The sequence below is a fragment of the Patagioenas fasciata genome, chromosome W (genome assembly GCF_037038585.1).
Source record: "Patagioenas fasciata isolate bPatFas1 chromosome W, bPatFas1.hap1, whole genome shotgun sequence".
In the NCBI taxonomy this organism is placed as follows: Eukaryota; Metazoa; Chordata; class Aves; order Columbiformes; family Columbidae; genus Patagioenas; species Patagioenas fasciata.
In genome coordinates, this window is record NC_092559.1 from 10,960,054 (window position 1) to 10,980,286 (window position 20,233).

The following is a 20,233-nucleotide window of genomic DNA, read 5'->3' on the forward strand; positions in this document are numbered from 1 at the left end:
GGAGAAGTACACACTTGCCTGTACACGGTGTGGGATTATTTTAAAGAGATACACGTACTCATAGTGAGTACGGAAAGTCTACACTCGCGATTCTGAGAGGGTAAATTTATAATATGCTCGCAATCCTGCGAGGGTTAATACTCGTGCAAATGTGCATGGAATATTACATGTGCTTATGTGGAAGCACGGGAGGAAAATACACTCGCGATTGTGCGAGGAAATAATTTATACACGTGCTTGTATTGAGCACGGAAAGTTACACGTGCAAATGTGCACAGAAAGTACACATGCTTGTATTAAACATGGAAAGTATGCATGCAAATGTGCACAGAAAGTTACATGTGCTTATGTGGAAGCACGGGAGGAAAATACACTCGCGATTGTGCGAGGATTAATTTTACACGTGCTCATATTGAGCACGGAAAGTTACACGTGCATATGTGCACGGAAAGTATAAATACACTTGCAATCCCGCAAGGAGAAGTTTTACTCACACCCGTGGCGGCAAGGCAAACGGAGTCTCCATCCCGGGGAGGGTGGGCTCTCGGTGGCAGCATCTCGCTCATGCTCCAAGAGACTCACGACAATGGGCGGAGTCTCAACGAGAGTCCTGTTTTTTTTATTGGCTGATCAGATCTGACTGTAGGCATTCCAGAAGCTTCTCTGCACCCCCACCCTGGCTGTGGGGGTGCCCCTGAATCCTCCAAACATCTCCCACACTGGCCGCGGGCGCCCAGCAGCTCCCTGGTGCCTCGGCACTCCCTTCTCCTAACGGCCCTGGCCAGGGTGCTCTGGGACCAAACAAAAGAAGCTGTAGCAGAGAGAGAGGGAGATGTGTCTACTCCTTCCATGATGAAGGAGGGAGGGGGAGAGAGGGGGGTTTGCATCCTGCCACACCCAGGATCCTGCTTTATTGTAGAATAGGGTGGCACAGGGTTACCTATATTTGGTAATTCTTTCACTGCCGCCAGGGCAAGCCCTTGCGTTTGCTGCAAAATCCTTGGATGAAGTGCTGCCTGAGTAGCACCATCCGCATATTGTCCACGACCCAATAATTGGTCCATGCTAGCTAATCGTAATGGATCATCAGCTGGTAAATGAACATTTTCTAATGCTGCCAATTCCACCTTCCCCTGCCACTTGTCCAAGAACAGCAGATACCCCGCTGGAGGAAGCAATAACTCCATCAATGCCCTAATATCTGTTTGAGTTAGTACTTGCCCCTTGAAAAATGAATTGATTAGCTGCATCACATGCTTATTATCCATACCATATTGCATAACTGCACTTTGCAATTGCTTAACCATTTTCCGATCGAAGGGTGACCACTGCCTTTGTCCTCTGTTATCTATGTGCACTGGCATTGCTGTAATACTGCCAGGTAACATAATCCCTTCAATGGTTGCATCCCTGATTACCCCTTGCCACTGTTGCCCTGCATTATGAGAGTGATGTCGAGGAATATCTCTACCCTGATGCACAGGGGTAGCACCCAAATTATCATTACTGTCACTGCTATACAATTCCCTTGTGTTTCCCTGTGGATCAGTGAGTCGAAGCATATTCGCGAACCGATCTGCTGACCCAGTCTCTAGCCCTTTTCCATATCACGCTCTCAAATATTCATCTGCTTCCCTTATTGACCACATCCCATCTTCTACACATTTCTTTGCCCATGTTTGTATTCGCTCCATTTTTATTTGGAGCTCCTTGAGAGTGAGGTCCAGTTCCACCCCCTCCTGTTCCTGTTTTCCCCATTTTTCATATTCCCTGCCAATTGCCTCCAACCCATCCTTAATTGCATCTGACACCTTTTTATATGCTGTTAACTGTGAAGTTTTACCAGCACTGCCATCTAATCTTTTCATAGCTTTTTAAAACTTCTTGCATCTGGGTCTCCTGCCATCTAAGCAAGTCCTTCAAGCTCTGCACGTGGCTCTCCTCCTGGAAGTCAGGGTGATTTTTTTGATATAAAATATACAAAACCAAACTTGAATGTCCCGGGGTAGAGCAGTGGGCGGAGCTGGCATGGCTTCAGCAGTTGCAGGGCAGGCACCCAGAAGTCATGGATGGGACTTCACAGCAAACCGGAACTGGATTCAGGGATGCAGGGTCTCGGGCCTAAGGTCGCAGGCAGACAGGCAGGGTCCTCTTTAGATGCTGTCCATGGTCAAAGAGACCGAGATCCTCATGATCTCCCTCTTATATAGGATGTATGATGTATATGGGAAGGAATACTCGGTCAGTTTTAGTCACCTGTCCTGTCCACCTCTCCTGTAAACACGCCTCTCTCAATTATGGGATGTGTGGCATCTTATCAGTCTTCTTGGCTGTCATAGCAATAAATCTAAACATGAGCTTCTTCACCATTCCATTGGTCATCTTATCAGCTCCGAGCACAGTGTCTGAGAAAAAATGTGCAGCTAACTTCAGGAAAGTGCAGTTACTTAGAAGAACTTAGCTGAAAGGAAAATTCACTAAAAGAGAACTGGTCTTGTTTTTAACAAAATCAGGACAGATGGCCAACAAGTGCCAAGGCCTGTTTTTCTAAACAACCCATGCCCTCTCATCACATTTACCTTGAGGGGAGCCTGGGCAGAGCCACAGGCAGCAGTACACTTAGGATGCTGGGGTACCTGGGGTGTTGGGGTACCAGGGTGTGTAGAAGCACTCTGCCAGCACTGAGGGCAGCGGAGATGCATGGTTAACCCACTGGCACAAAAACATGGCCTGACACGGAGCAGCCACAGCTGGGATAAATGGCCCAGGAGAGTGCCAAAGGATGATGGAGAGGGATAGAGCATGGGGGCAAGCATGGGAGGATGAGACTGTGCAAAGGAGGGCAAGGGAGGGCAAAAGGGCAAGGGAGCCATGGCATGGGGTTGCCCAGGCTGTGGAGCCCTGCCTGCCACCAGCAGTGGGAAGAAGGCACTCAGCGTGGGGTGGAAAGAGCATGTCCAACAGCTGGGGACCCACAGACACCATCCAACCCAGGCTTGTAGAGCCCCTGCAAAAAACGTTGTGTCCAATCCATGGGGTGGAAATGGCTCTCCCCTGTGAGGAGGATTGGGGTGTGGGTGCCAAGTTCAGGGACACTCGTGGGAGACACAAGGCATGCCAGCACTCCTCCCAGCCCATGCTCCTCTGGTGGCACTAAACTTTATCCAGTGGGCAGCCAGCCTGCAGAATAAGGTGACATCAGGGTTTTGATCATGTCCCCTCTTCGTTGTCCCCTCTTTAGACCAACAACCTCATTGCTTAGTCAAGGTGGGGTTGGCTCTGATCCCACCTGTACTTCCAGCCTCCAGAAGCTATCCCATCTGACTTACCAGCTGTGGGAAGCAGGATGGTGTCACTCCCTGAGTAGCACTTTGTCCCATCCTGTCCCCCTTCCTGGCTCCTGGTTGCACAGCTCTCTCTGAGTTCCCTGCTCAGCTCTCCCCAGGGTCCAGTTGTTCTGGTGAGTGGTGAGTACAGGTGAGCGGACATGGCTCAGAGCTGTCATCTGCCTGCATGCTGCTTGCATGCTACCTGTACACTGCCCGCACTCTGACCCAGTGTCCTGGGGGCTCTGGGGCTGAAGTATCTTCAAGGTGCTGGGCAAGGATACGTGCCCACATCCCATAGCCTCCCTGGGGCCTGAGGCAGCACCAGGGAAGTCAGCCTAGCTATATGTTGGGGTTGGGGTTTTTTTTTCTGTTTAGAGAGAAGTCTGGAGCACAAGTCTTATGAGGAGCAGCTGAGGGAACTGAGGTTGTTTAGCCTGGAGAAAAGAAGGCCGAGGGGAGATCTTATCACTCTCTACAACTACCTGAAAGGAGGTTGTAGCATGGAGTGTGTTGGTCTCTTCCCCTAAGTAGCAAACGACAGGATGAGAGGAAATGGCCTCAAGTTGTGCCAGGGGAGGTTCAGATTGGATATGAGAAAAAATTTCTTTACGGAAAGGGTTGTCAGACATTCAAACAGGCTGCCCAGGGACGTGGTTGAATCATCATCCCTGGAGGTGTTTAAAAGATGTGTAGATGAGGTTCTTAGGGACATGGTTGAGTGACAGTGTTAGGTTAACAGTTGGACTCGATGATCTTGAGGTTGTCTTCCAACCAAAATGATTCTATGATTCCATGAAAATAAAGCACTTGTGAGGAGCTGGAGCCAAGCTGCCCAGTGCCTAAAACAGCAATCACAGCACTTCCTTGGATTTATGGTGTTTGCTTTCACAATGCCAGCCGTGATCCTGGGGCTGAAGGGGGTCCCTGGCACTGCAAAATAGCCCTGGGCAGCACTGCAATGGAGCCAGCCCAGGGCAGGCAGCAGAGTGCCAGGCGAGCAGGGGGAACCACTAGAATGTGTCCCCAGGAGGAGCTCAGCCTCATCCATGCCAGCTGCCCTATCTCAGCTGCAGGAGAGTGGGGTGGGGAGCCAGGTGCCCTGCTAGGGTTCAGGGAGCTGAAGCAATCTGCATGCACCAGAGTGGAGCCAGCCATGCTGGCAGCCTGTGTGGGAGCGGCAGAACATACAGCTCCAGCCACCTGGATGATAAAAGATCAATACTAACATGATTAACAACTCCAGACATCTGGATGATCAAGGAAGACTAATACTAACATGATTAAATCACAGCAATCAGTCAAAATACAAAGCGGTCTTGGACAGGTTATACAGGATGACTGTGTGCTTATGAGAGTGAGAGGCCGGGCTGGAAGACCACTCAAAGAATGCATGAGAGTGAGAGGCCGAGCTGGAAAACTGCCCAAGGAATGTGTGTGAAAGAATGTGACTGAAAACAGTCACAAGACGAGTGTGGTGTGTCTGGAATAACATTTTTTGAAAAAAACATCCTGTTTGACCTCTTGGTCCAGATCTGTAGCTGTAAAATATAAATTGAGAAAGAATTAATTAAAGGGAGCTCTACTCAACTCTGCTCTGCTCTCGCTGCTAACAAGAACTCTGTGTGCGTGTGTGTGTCTGCGTGTGTCATTCTCAATCGCTGCAGCCTGCCCCAGCCGGTTCCAGGACTGTGTTGTGCAGAGCTTTGTGTAGATGTTTCTGTTCTTGCAATAAAGTTTTTAAACAAATAGGAGGTCTCCAGCCTGCGACTGTCGTGCAGGGCAGGCTGCGTCCAGCACCAGGAACGGTGTAGGAATACAGATCTTTGTAAGGCTGAGTTTTGCACATTCAGATGTTTATTAGATTTCCATGCAAAGGGGAAAACTCTTTGAAAGGTTTGGTAGAAATGGGGAGCTAACTGTTGAGTGGGGAGATCTCCATTCTAGCTCCTGAATGCACAGCATGCATTCACTCCAGCTCCCCAAGGATCCCAAGACCAGCAGGATGCCTTCATACCCAGGAGCACAGACAGAGAACAGCCCGGGGAACTCAGTGCTCCTCAGTTTTGGATCATCACTATCGTGCTGCCGCAGCATGTGGCTGCATCCATAACACCAGCATGTGCCAGCAATGCAAGGCTGGCCTGCCAGGAGCCTCCTCTGGGCAAGGGTAACAGGAGTACTGGGCTGTGCACATGAGACATCTTTCCCACGAGGCAGGACAGACTCACCTGGTGCCCACCTGGGCATTGCAGATGAACCCAGGGGGACGCTGAGGTGAACACCCCACAGCATGCCAACGACAGTCCTGCCTGACATTCCCACTAGATGCTTGAAGCACCACAGGCCCTTACCAGCTCTCCTCACTTCAGATGGCGATGGAGTTGGTGCAGAACTGAGATACATAGGAAGCCAGGATGGGATTGGTGGGAAGGACTATGATGGGTAAGTCCCAGCTGAAAGTGTCCACTTTAACTTGTTCCCCCCAGTCCAGAGGATGGCCTCCAACTGGCTCCCAGAGGTCACAAACTCAAAGTACAGCTGCCACTTCAGGGACACTGTGGGCTAAAGGAGGGTCAGCAGCCAACACCACAAGGGACAGGGACAGAAGCTGTCTTGTGCTGGCTGTCCTGGTAAAGGGACAAGAAAATAAGCCTACTCACACAGGCCAGCTCCCTCCCACACAACCCAGCCCTGCAGGGCAGTGAAGGCAGGACTGGGGAAATTGCCATCCTCCTACAGAAACCAGCAGGGTCAGGTCCCTTCCCTGTTGGTGAATCCATGGGTAGAGCTGAGCAGAATGGGCAAGCTGAAGCTGCTCTGGGACATGTGCAGGCAGACCTCCTGATGGCGGGCGGGCATGCTGAAGGAGATGGGTTGACCCTGCTGGTGCTGGAACTCCTCCTGGATGCTCTCCTCTGTCTGCAGGCTAATGGAGAACTGCAGGGCAATCAGCAGGATGCTCACTCTCACACACTCACACAGCCCTGGCCAAAGCCTTGGGGCCTCCATTTCCCAAATGAGCTCAGAACTGAGGTTATTCCCCACCTCATCCCCCAAGGGGACCTTGACCTGTCCCAACAGATGGGATGAGGGATGAGTTAACTCTAGATGTGACACACGCCCTGACTCAAGAGATGAGACCAGGTGTGAGTTAACTCTGGGTTAATTCTGCGCAGTTATGTGAAGTGAATGACCTCTGGGGTCCAATTCAATTGTGAGTTTTACTAAAAGTACTTGTTGGAATATTGGTTACAGCGAATGGTGACTTGGCAAAAGTATAACAGAACTTATCAACACATTAACAGCAAAAATCCTACTATGAGCGGTGTATTGGCAACCATCAGTAGCTATAATATGAAATTTAACCAGAAATCAAGAGCAGAGCTTAAAGATGGTGTTATCCTTATATGTTCAAAAGGGAAAGAGAGTGGTAGAGAAGGAAGGAAAACTAAGGTATAAGGGAGAGAGAAAGAGAGTAATATATATATATATGGAAGGAGAGACAAAGAAATGGGGGTATAGAAAAAAGGAGGAGAGAAGGAAAGAGCAGAGAGAAAGGAAGAAAGAAAAGAGTGAGGGATCCAGTCTCTTACGGCCCCACAGTGTGGATGACAGGACTTGTACAATGATGTGTAGCTTCGGTGTTCCATGGCAAGGATGCTGGGGTCAGGAGCGCAGCATCCTCCAATATCTGGTTCAGAGTGAGGGTCCTCAGGGTGCTGGTATTCTCCCGATGAGGCCGAGCTAGTATTTCCTTTGGTGAGACTGGTAGGCTGGTCTTCCCTCGATGAGACTGACAGGCCCTTAGATGAGACTGGTATTCCCTCAACTGTGCTGTTTTAGGTGAGCTTTTTATAGCTCCCAGAGTAGAGGAAAGTCTGGGTGGGGGGAAAAGTGGTGATTGCGAAAGAGGGACAAGTCTGGACAAGTCCTGGGCCACGTTAAAAGGGTCTCAACTTTTCCCCTTTGTTTGCCGAGCCGAGCATATCAGGAGATGGGGCTATGTGCCCTCCAGTACATCCTCCATCTCTGGTCAGTCAGCCAGCCTGATCTGTGGCTCGTTAGCTCATTGTTGATGTGTAGATCGCAGTTCCCGGTGCTCTGAATGTGTCTTCTGGCTGAACTAGTTTTGTCACAATGTTTTCAGCCATGATCCTTATCAATACTCAACAGACCTCAGCTGGGTCCCACTAGAAACCCTACAGCAGCCCAGTGCCACCTCAATTCCTTCTCTCACTCCCCCACCCAAAACCCCTGCCTCTCTCCACAATGACTCCAAAACCAGCACTGACCTGCAGACATGGGATGTCTCCTTCTGAGAAGTTAAAAGGTCCCAATAATATCCTCTTTGATCTTATACACAGTTTTAAAGATGCAGAACCCCACCTTCCCACAAGTGTTACTGATGTTATACAGGTCTGAGGAGCAAGAAGGGGGGGTAAAGGGTTGCAGCAGGATGAGGCTCTGCTCCATACAGCACTTTGGGTTAATAAAAGATCCCAGCAGAAATGACCCCACACCTGTTTCTTGTGTGTGAAGGACAGGTTCTGGAGGCAGCATTCCCTTTGGGAAACACATGCAATGAGCAAGAGCCAATCACATGCTGGATATACTGGGGAGAAGGTCTCTCTGGCTGAATTAGGAAGAGCCTGAGACTGGCAGGGAGAGTCTATGGGAAACTTCGATCCAAGCAGGCCCTGATGGAGCTGTTCCACAGCCCCAGTCAGAACTTTGCTTTGCCAGAAAGAGATTTTTGCAGTGAGCACTGAGCTGTGCTTCGTGCCCAGGTTAGGACAGAAGGTTCAAGCAGGGGAAATGACCTACAAAGGCTGCGTTGGGAGGTGACCACCATGAGCAGTTGTCACCTGGTCTGCCAGGTGAGAATCTTTCTTCAAGTCCTCCTCCTCCTCCAGGAAGGGGTTTGAGGGCACCACAGACTCATCCTGTGGGAACTGGTAATCCTTGAGCCCTGGGGAGAAGGCAAGAGTGTCATTGGGGCAGGGTGCAGCCAGGCCTGTGTCTACAGGTTGTTGTTTGGATTTAGTTTGAGAATAATAAGATAACGAACACTTTGGGACAGAATTAATGTTTTTCTTCAAGTAACTTTCCAGTGGTTTTGAGTTGGAACAAAGAGAATTTAAGAACTTACTGTTAGCCGTTTTCTGAGAGACCAAGGTCTTTCTGGGATTTCTGTCTGCAGGTATGAGGCAGCTAAGAAGGGAGGCATAGATGGGACAGACTTTGACTGACATCCAGGCTGATCAATGAGAATATTCCATGCCATTAGCGTCATGGTATGTATTTAATGAGAGTCAGGTTTTCCAGCTGGGGAGACCTCTTCCAGTTCTGTTCCATTTTGGTTGAGTTCCATTCAGGAGTTCCTTTAGTTTGTCCTTTTGCCATTCTGCTTTTTTTACAGTCAGCCTCTAGACCTTTCTGCCTCTTTGGTCTTTTCTCTCTCTCCCTGGGATCAGCTGTTTGGGACCAGGGTGCTCTCTTCCTGGGACTGACTGCTTGGCACAAACAGAGTTTGTGAGGAATTGCATAGAGCATGACCATGCTAGCTAAGAAAAAGAAAAATTTCTAACTGCATGAAGAAAATTAACTTGATTTCAGTCAAACCAGCACACCAATATATTATGGGAACCTAAAAGCAAGGTTGGGCAGACTGTCTGTCCATTAGACAGTATTAGTTTATCCCTGACCAGTGGGTGAGTAGTGATTTTCCCCGTTGACGTCTACAATAGAAACTAACTGCTAGCTAAACGGAGGCTATCCTTTGTAAGTGTCCTTATCTACCATCAATATTTGGGCTCCTGTGTCAATGAGGAATGTTGTTAGGTAGCAGTTATTAACTGCAACCATCATCTAGGGACTGGGATCCTTAGCAGGGGGAGTAGCAGCTGCCATTACCTCCACTGAATCGAGCTCCACCCTAGTTTCCTGCATATGCATGGTCTAGATTTACTGCTGATAGATTTGGGTATAGCCTGAGCTCACTTCCCTTGCTTCTTCTGGCTCATTATCTCTTAAAATCTTACAGCGTCACCCCCATCTCCTGACACAGACCCCATAGCTATCAAGAGAAGTTAATGAGGAAAACCCAGCCAGTTTCCCTAGAACAGGAGTTGGCAGCCCATTTAACTGACTCAGAGCAAGCCCCTTATCTAAGCACATTTTCCATAATCTCTTACACTCAGCAGTAACTGAGAGCATTTCCCAATTTCCCCCTTTTGTTTTTGTCTTTTGCATGGAGACAGGCTGTCTCTTTTCTATTACATTTACTTTAGTTGAGGTTCTCCCCTGGTTTTTATCCTATGGGGAGTATAGTGGTAAATCTGCTAGCATACTCTTGGAAAGTAGTACTGTTTAAGTTTGTCTTAATGGCCAAAGCTAAAGATTTCAGCACCCCCTCAGCTCCCTTTACGATAGGTCGGAAGTGTACAGGCTCAGGAATCACCTCCAGGGATTCTGTTCTGCAGGAGGGGGCAATGGGTGCTGGTCCTTCTAACAGAGCTAAAATAGTTTTCAACAGGGTGGTTTGCAGGGTTGCTGCTGATTTCCAGGGGCATGCACTTTTTCCTCCACAGTCAGTGGGATGCATAGCATGTCCCCAGCAGAAACCCATAAAAACCACACATGTGAAGACAAAAAGAAGGGTAGTTGTCATAGGGGACTCCCTTCTGAAGAGAACAGAGGGCCCAATATGCCTATCTGACCCAACCCACAGGGAAGTCTGCTGCCTCCCTGGGGCCAGGATAAGAGATGTTACTATTGGTCCTTAATTTTGGCAGAGAAGAGGTAGGAAAAAGAAATCTTAAGGCGATCAAAAGGGATTTCAGAGTTTTAGGGCAGTTGGTCGATGGCTCAGGTGTTTTTTTCTTCCATTCTTTCAGTAGCAGTCAGGAATACAAAATAGAACAGGCAGGCCCAACTAATCAACACATGGTTCCGTGACTGGTGTCATCGGTGGAACTTTGGGTTCTTCAATCATGGGATGGTCTCTTCTTCGTCAGGTCTTTTGACATCTGATGGGATGCACCTCTCGCAGAAGGGGAAAAAGATGTAGGTTCAGGGGCTAGCAAGGATGATCGATAGGGCTTTAAACCAGATTGGAAGGGGGAAGTGGGCAGTACCAGGCCAGTCAGTGATGAGGAATGGGACGGCACACCAAAGCTCGAGGAGGTGCGTGACAGTGAGATTCCTCAGACTGCGCCACGAGGTGAAGGGCACAATCAACCACACTTGAAATGCTTCTACAATAATGCTTGCAGCATGAGGAAAAAGTAAGATGAACTAGAAGCCTTGGCCTGGTCCCAGGGATATGATATAATTGGCATCAGTGAAACCTGGTGGGATGAGTCCTGTGACTGGTGTGCCATGATGGATGGTTACAGGTTATTCAGAAGGGATAGGCAGGGTAGGAGAGGCGGGGGGGTGGCATTGTGTGTAGCGGAGGGGCTGGAATGCATAGAGCTAGCAGTTGTCAGTGGTAAAGTTGAGAGCCTCTGGGTAAGGATTAAGGGACAGACAAATAAAGCAGATGTTGTTGTGGGAGCCTACTATAGGCCTCCCAGCTGGGATGACAACACTGATGAGTTATTCTTTAAGGAACTAAGTGAAGCCCCCAAGACATCTTCCCTTGTCCTTATGGGGGACTTCAACTTACCAGATGTCAACTGGGAATATCATACAGCTGGCACCAACAGGTCCAGAAGATTCCTAAAGCATCTGGTTGATAACTTGTTGGTGCAGGTACTAAGGGAATAGACCAGGAAAGATGCCTTCCTAGATTTGCTACTTGATAACAGAGAGGGTCTTGTGGGAGAAGTGGCAATTGGTGGCTGCCTTGGCAACAGGAGGAAAACTGACACCAAGACTAAACTTTAGATATGAGGAGAATTCTGGTTGCTCAGAAAACTACTTATTAAGGTCCCCTGGTCTCCTGGTTTTGTTAAAAAACAAGTTTCTCTTTTAGTGAATTTGCCTGTCAGCTAAAGCCTTCATATTAGCTGCATTTTCCTGGAGAACCAGATACATGTTTTGGTAAACATGGCAATGGAATGCAAACTTATTGATAAGTACGGATGGACATCTCGCGAGAGGGACAATGAGAAACCGGTGACCAAGAAACTGACCAACTGAGTATAACATTCCATTCACGTGAATACTTCATATAAAAGTGGGAGATCACGAGGATCTCGTCCCTTTTCCCTTTTTTCCTTTTCCCTTCTGCTTATAGCCGACATTAGGAGAGGACCTTGCTAGTTGTCCCTGCAAACTGAGGCCTAGTGAGAGGCTGAATCCAGCTCCAGGTTGGCTACAGAGTCTAATCCAGGACTTTGGGTGCTGGTTCTGCAGTTGCTGAGACTTTCAAGATTGGTTTTGTATATTTTGTATTATTTTCTCTATTCTTATTAGTAACATTAGTAAAACATCTTTAATTTTTCCAACTCTCTTCTCTCTGTCCTTCTTTCCCTCCCGATCGCCTGTCCTTAGTGGGAAGGGGGGAGAGGGAGGGGCAAAAAGGGGAAGTGGGGGGGAGAGGAGGTTAACAATACATCTGCAAGGGTTTTATTGTCACCCCACAATCTTAACCCTCGACAGCTGGGAAGAAGCTTTTGAATTTGCTGAGGTCCGTCAGTGTTGGTCGCTTTTTAAATACCACCTACTAAAAGCACAGGATCAGGCAAAATGCCAAAAATCTAGAAGGGGAGGCAAAAAGCCAGCTTGGTTGAGCAGGGCTCTTCTTCTTGAACTGCGGCAAAAGAAGAAAGTATATGGTCAGTGGAAGCAAGGTCATGTGTCATGGGAGTACTACAGAGATGCTGCTCACACTGTAGGGAAGAAATTCATGTGGCCAAAGCTCATTTAGAATTGAAGCTGGCCAGTACTGTGAAGGACAATAAAAAGACCTTTTTCAAATATATTAATGGCAAAAGGCAAACTGGAAATAACATTGGTCCATTACTTGGTGAGTATGGTCACCTTATTAACAGGGTGTCACGGAGGCACCCCGAGGCTAATTTAAGGGACAACAGGGTCCAAAACAACTTTTATTAAACCGGTGAGAAACAGGGTTTTAGCACTCCAAAAGTGACTTAAATAGAGGTTCGGGTATCAGTTGAGGAAAATTATTAAGGGGCAGCAACTAGTACAACAGGCGGTCCACAGAGTGCATGCACGTGGCTTCACCCAAAACAATGCCGGAACCACCCCGAGTCCCAGAGGAGTACACACTTGCCTGAACACGGTGCGGTCTTATTCTTAAAGAGATACAGGTAAAGCGTACGCTCGCGATTCCGCGAGGGTAAATTTATAATACACTCGCAATTCTGCGAGGGTTAATTTACTTACACGTGCGAATGTGCACGGAATACTACACGTGCTTATGTGGAAGCACGGGAGGAAAATACACTCGCGATTGTGCGAGGATAAATTTATAATACACTCACAATTGTGCGAGGAAATAATTTAAAGTACGCGTGCAAATGTGCACGGAATATAAATACACTTGCGATTGTGCGAGGAAATAAAGTTATACGTGCTTGTATTAAGCACAGGAAGTTACACGTGCATATGTGCATGGAATAAAGTTATATACTCGCAATCCTGCGAGGGGTTTTACTCACACACGTGGCGACAAGGCAAGCGGGGTCTCCATCCCGGGGAGGGGGGGTTCTCGGCGGTAGCATCTTCAGCTCGCACTCCAAGAGACCGGTGACAATGGGCCCAGTCTCGATGAGAGAGTCCCGTTTTATACTGGCTGATCAGACCTGACTGTAGGCATTCTAGAAGCTTCTCTGCACCGCCACACCATGTGTGGGGTGCCCCTGAAGCCTCCAAACATCCCCCACACTGGTCACAGGTGCCCAGCGGCTCACTGGTGCCTCGGCAATCCCTTCTCCTAATGGCCCTGGCCAGGGTGCTCTGGGCCAAACAAAAGAAACTGTTAGCCTCAAGTAGCAGAGAGAGGGAGATGTGCCTACTCCCTCCATACTGAAGGAGGAGGGGGGGAGAGAGGGGGATTTGCATTCTGCCACACAGGGACACAGACAAAGCAGAGACATTTAATGCTTTCTTTGCTTCAGTCTTCAACACTGATGATGGACTTGGGGGGGCCCAATAGGCCTGGGCTAGAGAACCATGGCTGTAAGAACAATAAACTCCCAGTCAATCCGGAACTTGTGCAGGATTTGCTAATCCAGCTAGATCCCTACAAGTCGATGGGGCCTCATGGAATTCATCCAAGAGTACTTAAAGAGCTGGTTGATATATTGAGACCTCTCTCCGTGGTTTTTCAGTGCTCCTGGGAATCCGGATAGGTCCCAGGTGACTGGAAGCTGGTGAACGTTGTCCCAATCTACAAGAATGGCAACAGGGATGACCCTGGCAACTATAGGCCTGCCAGACTCACTTCTGTGCCTGGCAAAATCATGGAGAAGACTATTCTGGGAGTTATTGAAAAACATCTGAATGACAATACAGTCATTGGTCCCAGACAGCATGGGTTCATGAGGGGAAAGTCCTGCTTGACCAACTTAATTACTTTCCACAACAAGGTTACCCACCTAGTTGACCAAGGGAAGCCTGTCAATGTGATCTTTTTGGATTTCACTAAAGCCTTTGATACTGTCTCTCACAGTATCCTCCTGGACAAAATGGCCAGCATACTGCTGAATAAACACATGATGCAGTGGGTGGGAAATTGGCTGACAGGCTGGGCTCAAAGGGTTCTAGTAAATAGGGTTATGTCAGGCCGGCAACCAGTCACTAGCGGGCTTCTGCAGGGATCCATCTTAGGGCCAGTACTCTTCAATGTCTTCATAAATGACTTGGACACAGGACTTGAAGGAATACTAAGTAAGTTTGCCAATGACACAAAATTGGGAGGAGCTGTCGACACTCTTGAGGGCGAGAAGCCCTGCGGAAGGATCTGGACAAACTGGACAACTGGGTAATCACCAACCATATGAAGCTCAACAAGAACAAGTGCCCAATTTTGCACCTGGGTGTCCCTGGCAACCCTGGCTGTACATACAGACTGGGGGATGAGATGCTGGAAAGCAGCTCCGTGCAGAGAGAGATCTGGGGGTTCTGGTTGACGGCAAGTTGAACGTGAGCCAACAGTCTGCCCTTGCAGCCAAGAGGGCCAACCGTGTCCTGGGGTGCATCAAGCACTGTATTGCCAGCTGGTTGAGGGAGGTGATTGTCCCACTCAGCTCTGCACTAATGCAGCCTCACCTGGAGTACTGTGTGCAGTTCTGGGCGTCACAGTATAAAAAGAATATAAAGCTACTGGAGTGTCCAGAAGAGGGCTACAAAGTTGGTGAAGGGTTTGGAGGGGAAGCCCTATGAGGACCAGCTAAAGTCACTTGATTTGTTCAGCCTGGAGAAGAGGAGACTGAGGCGAGACCTCATTGTGGCCTACAGCTTCCTCACAAGGGGAGGAGGAAGGGAAGACTGATCTCTTCTCTCTGGCGATCAACAACAGAACTCGAGGGAATGGCAGTAAGATGTATCAGGGGAGGTTTAGGTTAGACATTAGGAAAAGGTTCTTCACCCAGAGGGTGGTGGAGAACTGGAACAGGCTCCCCAGGGAGGTAGTCACAGCTCCAAGCCTGAAAGTATTCAAGAAGAGACTGGACAATGCCCTCAGACACATGGTGTGAACTGTGGGGTTGTCATATGTAGGGACAGGAGTTGGACTCAACGATCCTTGTGGGTCCCTTCCAACTCAGGACATTCTATGACTTTATGATTCTAATTTTACATTTAATTCACACAATGTCACATCCTAGTAAAGGTGAGGAACATTATGGCATATAGAGAAATTCACAAGTTACTTATTTCCAATTGTATATTCCATCAATTGTAAGAATGGCCTTAAAGTCTTTTTCCCAGTTGCACCAATAACATGGGCCTTTATTTTACTTGATTGTCCTTTACAATTTGCTACTACAGAGTGGGTTGCCCTACTATCTATTAAAAAAATCTATCATATCATTTCCCAGCTTTACTGGAACCAGAGGATCAGCTGGGGAGACTTAATAGATTCCTCCCGTCCCCTTCAATCTAATCCTATTTCTGCCATCACGATGGGCTCTTTAGTGTTCCCCTGAGTTTTCTTAAGATGAGGGCACTCATTTTTCCAGTGCCCTTCCTGTTTGCAATATGCACACTGATTTGGTCCAAGGGGGGTTTGTCCAAAGGATGTTTTATACCAATTCCTTCCCCCTACGCTCCCCCTTTCTCTCCCTCGCAAACTTTCTCTCCCTCTTCTCCTGCTTTCCTGGTTTTCTGACAAGGCAGCAGCAAACAGGCAAGCTTGCAACTTCATTTGGACCTGCTTCTCTTTTATTTCTATCTCATCACACTAATTATATACTTTATAGGTAATCACTATTAGTTGTGACACAGACATACCACTTGTGTCATCTACCTTCTGCAACTTCTTTCTAATGTCTGGCACTGGCTGTCCAATAACTAACTTGTTAAACATTTTCTGATTGCTTTCCTCTTCTGGATTAAAATCAGTCCATTTCTTTGCCACTTCACCCAATCTTTCATAAAATGCCAATGGACTCATATTAAAATCTTGCCTCACTTCCTATAATTTAGACAAATTCTTTGGCTATTGCACTCCATGCTGTATCCCATATAAAATCAAGTGTTGATATGTTCTCAGTCTTTCCAATCCCCTAGATGTAATGGGGAACTATCGTGGTTCTTCCCTACATAGATATTGATCAGGGTCTGTCCCATGACACTGGTTACTCTCTTCCTTTGCTTTTTCTCACATCATCTGTCTTCCTTCACTAGTAAACAGATATTCTACTAGGGCCTGGATATCCCCTCCAGTTAGGGTTATGGGTTAATATAACAGTTTTAATCATCCCCTACAGTCCTTCTGGATTAATTCGATACAGTCAAACTGATTATTTCTAATTTAACAAATCTGAGGTAGTAAAGGGGATATGTACAAGCACTGGCCCTCCTTCAGGCCCAACAGTTTGTCTGAGAGGGGCCTGAAATATTGGATGTTGTCCTCTAGTTCTCCCAAAACAGGGCTAACATTAGGTTGGTGCAAAATAATTGCAGTTTTGAACCATGAATTTTAAATCATTATAACTAGGTTCAAACACATCTTTACTAATCAAAATAGGAAACATTACAATCAACATAGTTTCGTCAATGAGAAATAAGTTTGTTTATTCCTGTAGCATAAAAATCTGTGTGTTGGGTTTCGATGAACTCTTGGAAAGCATTTTCTGCATCCTGCTGTTTGTGGAAGTGTTTTCCCTGCAAAAAGTTGTCAAGATGCCTGAAGAAGTGGTAGTCAGTTGGTGAGAGGTCAGATGAAGATGGCGGATGAGGCAAAACTTCGTAGCCACAGCCCAATTCATTCAGCTTTTGAAGTGTTGGTTGTATGACATGCAGTCGGGCATTGTTGTAGGCCCTTTCTGTTGACCAATGCTGGCTGCAAGCATTACAGTTTTCAGTGCATCTCATTGATTTGCTGAGCATACTTCTCAGATGGAATGGTTTTACTGGGATTCAGAAACCTGTAGTGGATCAGACTGGCAGTAGATCACCAAACAGTGACCATGACCTTTTTTTGGTGCAAGTTTGGCTTTGGGAAGTGCTTTGGAGGTTCTTCTCAGTCCAACCACTGAGCTGGTCATCACCGGTTGTCATAGAAAATCCACTTTTCGCCGCGTGTCACAATACAATCGAGAAATGGTTTGTTGTTGTTGCATAGGAGAAGACGACACTTCAAAATGATGATTTTTTTTATTATCGGTCAGTTCATGAGGCACCTACTTCTAGAGCTTTTTCACCTTTCCAATTTGCTTCAAATGCTGAATGACCATAGAATGGTCGACGTTGAATTCTTCAGCAACTTCTCATGTAGTTGTAAGAGGATCAGCTTCAATGACTGCTCTCAATTGGTCATTGTCAATTTCCGATGGCCAGCCACTATGTTCCTCATGTTCAAGGCTCTTGTCTCCTTTGCAAAACTTCTTGAACCACTACTGCACTGTACATTTGTTAGCAGTTCCTGGGCCAAATGTGTTGCTGATTTTGCAGGTTGTCTCTGCTTCTTTACAACCCATTTTGAACTCGAATAAGAAAATTATTTGAACTTGCCTTTTAGTCTAACATAATTTCCATAATCTAAAATAGATATAAAATAAACAGCAAGGAATAAGTCAGTAGTAAAAAAACCTTAAAGCAAGAAAAGTGCATTAAAATTATGTACAACATAACTACATTTCTTTAAGAATGTATTCCAATACCAAGCAGCAAATTTCAACACTGCAAAAACTGCAATTACTTTTGCCTCAACCTAGTAACTTCATTTTCTTCTTCACTAGAAGAACTTGTGTCCACTTGTCAAGGAGTTACTACAAACCAATTGCTCATCCTCCTCAGTTTCTTTTTGACAACCTTTTCCAATTTCACAACCACTACAACAGGAATTTGTCTTTTTCTTTTTCTCATTTATCAAATATATTCCATTTCGATGCTTCGAACCAACTAACCCACATTTCCTTCTAGTGTCACAATCATTTCTAAGAGAGAAAAACAACTCCACATAAGGTACTTCATCCCACTTTTCTAACTTTCTACAAAACAACATTAATTATAATATTGTGTTATATTGCAAAGACCTATTTTCTGGCCATTTTTCTTCATCTTCCAATTTATAAGCAGCCCACCATTGATTACAATATCTTTTCAATTTATCCTTGCTTAGGGGGTCCCCTCCAAATTTTCTCAAATATTTTAAAATACATCCCAAGTGAGAACAAGGGGGTATTTCCTGTGAAGTAGCTGAACCCATATCAGTACTGAAAAGAAATTCTTAACCCCTCTGCTCCAACCCTCAGTTGGTGTCCTGGTTTTGTTAAAAACAAGTTTCTCTTTTAGTGAATTTGCCTGCCAACTAAAGCCTTCATATTAGCTGCATTTTTCTGAAAAGCCAGATACATGTTTTGGTAGACAATGCAATGGTATGCTAGGTCATTGATAAGAATGGATGAGAATGGATGCACATCTCGTGAGAGGGGCAACGAGAAACAGGTGACCAAAAAACTGACCAACTGAACTATTCCATCCAATTCACATCATACTTCATATAAAAGTGGGAGATCACGAGGATCTTGCCCTTTTTCCTTATGGTCGACATTAGGAGAGGACCTTGCTAGTCGTCCCTGTGAACTGAAGCCTAGTGACAGAGTGAATCCAGTTCCAGTTGGCTGCAGAGTCCAATCCAGGACTTCGGGTGCTGGCCCTGCAGTTGCTGAGACTTTCAAGATTGGTTTTGTATATTTTGTATTATTTTCCCTATTCTTATTAGTAGCATTAGTAAAACATCTTTAACTTTTCCAACTCTCTTCTCTCTGTTCTTTTTTTCCCTCCCAGTCACCTGTCCTTAGTGGGAAGGGGGGAGAGGGAGGGGCTGAAGAGGGAAGTGGGAGGAGAGAGGGGTTAACAATATATCTGCCACGGTTTTATTGTCACCCCGCAATCAAAACCTTGACAATTGGCAAAGGGCCTCTCCCTTTGTCATGCATCTACATCTAGATGCATCTTGTGTCAAATGTCGGCTGCTTCCCAATGTAACTTACTAACCCTCCCCTTCTCTTACCTCTTTAAAAATACCTCTATAATGTATTGCACCATTGTGTCGCTTACCGCCCGATGGTTGGAGAGGAGCCAGTGGAGGTCCTGATCAATAGGTCAATGCATGTTGGAGTCCTGCTCGGTCCATGTCTCCTTCTGTCAGAAGCAGTAAGACAGTCCAGGCAAAACCATTACGACTGTCCCACCTGGGTTACCAGAAAATGTTGTCCCAAAAGGTGGGATGTATTAGATGTATTCCTGGGGTGTATTAGAAGGGGGGTGGTTAGTAGGTCCAGAGAGGTTCTCCTTCCCCTCTACTCTGCCCTGGTGAGTCCACATCTGGAATATTGTGTCCAGTTCTGGGCCCCTCAGTTCAAGAATGACAGGGAACTGCTGGAGAGAGTCCAGTGGAGGGCAACAAAGATGATTAAGGGAGTGGAGCATCTCCCTTATGAGGAAAGGCTGAGGGAGCTGGGTCTCTTTAGCTTGGAGGAGACTGAGGGGTGATCTCATTAATGTTTATAAATATGTAAAGGGTGAGTGTCACGAGGATGGAGCCAGGTTCTTCTCTGCAACATCCAGTGCTAGGACAAGGGGTAATGGGTTCAAACTGGAACACAAGAGGTTCCACTTAAATTTGAGAAGAAACTTCTTCTCAGTAAGGGTAACAGAACACTGGAACAGGCTGCCCAGGAGAGTTGTGGAGTCTCCTACTCTGGAGACATTCAAAACCTACCTGGACACCTTCCTGTGTAACCTCAAATAGGTGTTCCTGCTCTGGCAGGGAGATTGGACCAGATGATCTTTCGAGTTCCCTTCCAATCCCTAACATTCTGTGATTCTGTGATTCTGTGATTGTTACCTGGTGTGCAGATACCAATTTATACATGGGGTCAAGGTATTTCCTTTATTTACAGTTCTGCACAGAAAAAGGTGCTAGGCAATCTTTCTCAAAGCTAGCACACTAGAAGTAGGCTGAGCTATGTATTTATACATTTCAACTTTTAACTTTTAACTATTCCTAACATCTTCTGCATATTTATGCCTACTCAGAGTTCATTGGTCTAAACTTTGCTCTCTTTGGTTTAAAGGTACAGTCCACTTTTATTCTTCTATGCATGCTCAGTGAATAGTGGGCTTTTCTGAGTTGGGGGCGTTTTTTGAGTCAGAGGTCAAGATCTTCCCCTGCTACCTTTACTTTTCCCCTAGTTCCTATAGCCTTTGTTTTGATCTTGGTAATTTCCCATCCTTTGGCCACCAAAACTTTGAATTCC